The sequence below is a fragment of the Ursus maritimus genome, unplaced genomic scaffold (genome assembly GCF_017311325.1).
Source record: "Ursus maritimus isolate PB19 unplaced genomic scaffold, ASM1731132v1 scaffold_9, whole genome shotgun sequence".
NCBI classification, from domain to species: Eukaryota; Metazoa; Chordata; class Mammalia; order Carnivora; family Ursidae; genus Ursus; species Ursus maritimus.
The window spans coordinates 67,517,005-67,522,075 of NW_024427107.1; positions in this window are offsets into that span (position 1 = coordinate 67,517,005).

Below are 5,071 nucleotides of genomic sequence, written 5' to 3' on the forward strand. Positions count from 1 at the left end.
ACAAGGAGAAAAAGGTCATTGGCTTTGGTGATCCGAGGTCACTAGGTACCTGAGAGAAAGCTCCTTCGAATGCAGTTAGGGAAGGAAGAGACAATCTAAAAAAGAGAACAACGAAGGGTGAGCTACCCACGGAAAGTCAGAAGCCTTGGTTTGGGATTTCTACGAGTCCATAAAAGGAACAGACTCCTATCCCTACTGGCTTCCAAAAGAAGGTCAGAGATTAAGAAGCTAACATCTCCCCCCGCTCAGGGGGGAGAGTGTCCTTTACAATCACCTCCACTTCCAACCCAGCTAGGGTCCATCCTGAGGACAGATGTTGCCCAAAAGGACCATAGCAAAGATGGGCCAAGTGAGCGACAAAGTGTGGAGACTTCTGAGATTGGCTTGGGGTTGGCACTTACAGAACAATAAACCGAGCCTTTGAAGAAGCTAATCAAAGGAGCCATTTGTCTACTCCAGCGGCTACAAAGGGAGGCAGGCTCGCGGAGGACTGAGGAATAAAAGAATGCCAAGCTGGAGACGAGACTAACGTTTAGTGGGTCGAGCCCAGGACCCTCCGCCAGGATCTGAAGTCAGTGGGTAAGAGATCAACCAGATATACTCAATGCAACACAGGGAATGTAGGCTCTAGTGTTTTAAGTTAAAAACGTCTATTTTTTTTTCCCTTCTTGGTTGCTTTAAGTGATGCAGTGTAGGGATGGGAGAGGGAGACAGCATCTTAAAATCATGCATTTTTTTAAAATGCACCAAGATTTTCTTCACTGCCTTTTTTTGTTATCATTCCTATGAATGAACGACTGGCCAGATTTCATCCGCTCTTCTTCTGAAGAGCTTCCCAGTGCTCCTCTCAACTGGGACACATGGTTGGCATGAAAATGCTGATGAGATCTTCCCTGCCTTTAACATTCCCTGGCCAGCTTGGGTTTGAATCTCATGGCCCTTCTTTCAAAATGATCTTTTTGCTGGAGATACAGGTTTATCATTTTCCCCTCTCTCCTCCCTCCTTGCCAGGCCCCACATGACTTCAAGGGGTTTTGAAATTACAAGCCAGCCTTCTGGGGCCGGGGAGGGGTGGGGAGTTCTGTCTCACCCCCACGTTGGAGCTGGTTGGATCACCGGGGCCCAGTTTCTGTCTATATTAGTCACTGCTCTTATCTGTCAAAGATCAACTCACTCGGTAGGAAACTTTTGGAGGGGTGGGGGAAGAGATATTCAAAGAACAGGGGAGATGGCGACTGGTGCCATGTAAGTCACACATTCTGAATATCTCCTTTTACATCTCTGAAAAGAGTCGAGAAAGTTGGATCAAATTGCTCATTCTTTCTGCACACCTCTCCTTTTCCCTAAGCCTAAAAGTGGCACCCACAAAGTCATCGTGAGAATATGAGTTTGTGAGAATTCATGATTCTTATTTATACCATCCTGGAGGGAAGAATGTTCCCCGCAGTGACACAGTGTTCTCTTCCGGGAGGCAATCTCACTGGACTGTTTACCTGGAGTCCCGACCCTGGGGGTGATAACAGAGCGGCCCTTCTGGAGCCCTGCCTCTTCTTAGAACCCCAACAACACCCTAAAAAAAGGAGAGACACAGCCTTAGAGTGTCCCTAGACCAGCAAACCAGGAATGCTTGGTCAACAGACACCTACTACTGACTTCCAAAAGGAGGCAGAAAGACCAAATTGTCGCTTAAACAGTGTCCTTAAAAGATAAACCCCAACTATTACCCAGCTATCTCTGGGTGATTAGGATTACAAACTCTTTCCATTCTCTGAATCCTTATTTTTCTATTTGACTATTTTCCTTTCACAATGGGCACGTTCCACTTCGGTCATCTGCGAAGACATTATTCGTTTTCATCTCCCCAGCCATGTTCAACCTGGCAAATGTCTATTCTAGGTCAAGTGGTTCTTAAAAATTTCAAAAAGACATTGGCATCCCTGAGCCTGGTGGAGATCTGATTTTCTGTTTCCCTGGCTATAAAATGGGAGGGCCCCTACTTCATTTGGAGGCAAGAAATAACACCCAGCTGTTACTTGAAAGTAACACACCAGGTGATGTCACCAATCTGGGGGAGAGAGAGTTTGAGTCCTGAAGCCACAAGCAGCATATCTGTCTGGGGTTCACACATCCTCAACGGTCCCACATCAGGCTGGCATAATTCAGTTGTCGGACATTAAGGCAGGGCATCCGTGCCCTCTTCAACTGCTTTCAAAAACTCCCCTCTGAAGTCAAGCTAAACCTACTTTTGCTGTTGTTTGATTAGGTTGGATGGTTTGGGGTTTTGTTGTTTTTGTTTTTGTGTGTCCTGTGGAGTGGAGTCAGTTAGCCTCCAGCAGAGCAAAGCCCAAAGTGCCAGATTCCTGGGACACCACCCAAAGAGGCCTCTTGCAGGAAGGATCTCCTGTTGCCAAATTTCCTGAGGATAAACCTAGGTGATCAGACACTGTCAAGCATCCTTCTCTCCTAAAAAGACTACTTGAGATATTCGCACCCCTGAAACATGCAATGTCAACTCCCTTCACATTTACTGCAACCTTTACTGTCCAGTTGTTTCGGTATGAAAACTTTTTAACAAAATGTTCCTTTACACTCTTTTCCAGTGGAATTTCAGACGCCCCTCCCCCATCACTATCAAAACATCTGGCTATTGTTCATCAGCGCTGTTTTTGGGGAAAAAACGTTTTTTTAAAAATAATAACAACAAAACACAAATACCTGCCAGTCTGCACCCGCATCCCACACCCACGCCTCTCACTCCCCCTCCCCTTCCACAGCTCCTGGTCTTCCCCAATGAATCCAAGATCTTGCTTTAAAACTCTACGGTTAGGAGATGATGGGTTTCTAAGAGTGCAGGCTAAAGGTTTTCTTGCTGCTTCAGAGTTTCGTTGGACATTTTTTTTCGTGTCTGTACTTGTTAATTATCTCGTGTTTTCCATAAATAGCATCAGTTCTCCATGGGGTGATGTTCATTGTCGATAAGTAGCGATGGATTTATTTTCACCAGTTTTTGCAGTCGAATAGCCGCCTCCGAGCTATTTTCCTTCCAGTGATTCCTCTTCCTTCCTCTCCTTTGCATTGGGCCTGAAGGAGTCGGTAAGGAGGGAGCTGGAAACTCATTTTAAGGAGCCGCCCCATCCTTCGCCCCTCAGGAAACCCTGCGCTCCGGACACCCCTGCCCCCACCAACCTCCCTCCCTCAGTCGGCATCCGGGCGCAGTGATCTCGGCTGCCAGTAGAGGGCACACTTACTTTACTTTCGCAAGCCCCACCGCGGGTGCCGTCCCGGGAGGGGGCGGGGAAAGACGCTTTGCAGCAAAACCTTGACTAGGGCTCGGTCGCTTCCCAGCGTTTGCGGCAAAGGCCCAGAGGCCGGAGGAATTTGCAACCCTTAAAGCCGAATTGCGCTGTGCGCTTGATTTGGAGGAAGTTGCTACTCATTTAACAATTGAACGCTGAGCTGCAAACTCAACGGGTAATAATTTATCTCGAACACGCTCTGCAAGGTCTTCTCCTCCCCCCTCCCCGAATTTTCTTCTGTTTGGAATGGGGCGGGGGACGGGCCGGGGGGTGGGGGGGAGGAAAACTTTACTTAAAATGCTTTAGGGTGAGCGACCCCGGTGGGAAGATTGCCTTTGTTTTTAATGCCCTGGTGTAATGCAAAATAGCAAATCCCGAGGGAATATATATTGTATATTAAATATAGATTCACTTAGGGAGCGAATAAATCCTGTGTCGTGTTGGGCAACATTCTGGGTTGAATGTGTACAAGAAATGTATATAGATGTACCAGATTATACCTAAGGACTTTCACTGAACACTGGTGATGAGAAAAAAATTTAGTCAGTGAACTAGGAAATTAATGCTTGAAATTTGGCCAATGTTTAATTGGCCCAAGACCCACTAAAAAGGCACGGAAGTAATAGTTGACTCCTCTACTTTGATAAGAATTGATGTATTTTTTAAATTTTTATTTTATTTATTTTTTGTGCATGATCTCGATTCCAATATAAAGTGGAAAGAAGACCCAGAAAGGAAGTGAATGTCCGGTTTGCCCGAGGAGGGAAGAGTTAACGGTCTTCTTCACCAGAGTCTCTGCAAACTCGCGAGGCAGGGTCCTCCAGCTCGCCTCCTCCCCCGCTTTCTGGGAACTGCAGCCCCGAGGCTTGCGCCCCCCACCAAAAACTTCTCGCGTCTAGCGCCTTTGATTTTCCCCAAACCTGGGAACCCCAGACTGGTGCAAACCGGCGCCACGGGGCGCAAAGAGGATTTGTCTCTTTACTGAAACCTGGCTGCGGAATTGGGAACTCCGAGTGAGAGGCGTGGGGGTGGGATGCGGGTGCAGACTGGCAGAAAGCTGGCGGGGGACGGTCCCCCGCCGCGCGCACCCGCAACCACGCTCCTCCCTAACTCCAGTTCGGGAGCACGCAGGAAAGATCTCAGGGATTAGCGCGTCCTGGGGTAACAGCCGGCTCCCGCCGACCCCACTGTAGGTCTGCGTGGGAGGGGCGGGGGCGGGGGTGTCTGCTGCTTAGGCAGCAAATTGAGGGATTCATTTGGGGTGGAAGGTAACCCAATCGCAATAGATAGCTGTAGGCATATAAGGCATAACACCGCCGACAAATGCAATGGGTGTTTATTCGTAACGCGCTCTCCCAAGTATACGTGGCAGTGGGTTGCTGAGTTATTTTAATATTCCAGGCATCATTTTCCTCCTTATATCTCTTATCATTTATCCCCGTCGACACTAACACCCCACACACTCAGAGCGCGCGCCCATAAATACCCCTGCTTCCCTCCCGTCTTCATAGGACTGATTTTCCAAACGCTGCCCTGTCCCCAGCCTTCGGGAGGCGCCCGTCCGCCCGGGACGTGCGTGGCGGGGCGGTTGGGTACACGGTGTATTCTGTGTTGAAGGCTCAGCTGTTCCGCCTGCGATGATTTAAGCACGCAGGACAAGTATGCGGTTTGTCAAACCGAGCGCTGCGCCAGAGCAGCGGCGGAGAAAAGGAGAGGGTTTGAGTGCGAGCAAAAGAAAATGGTAGGCGCGCGCAGTTAATTCAAGCTGCGCTCTG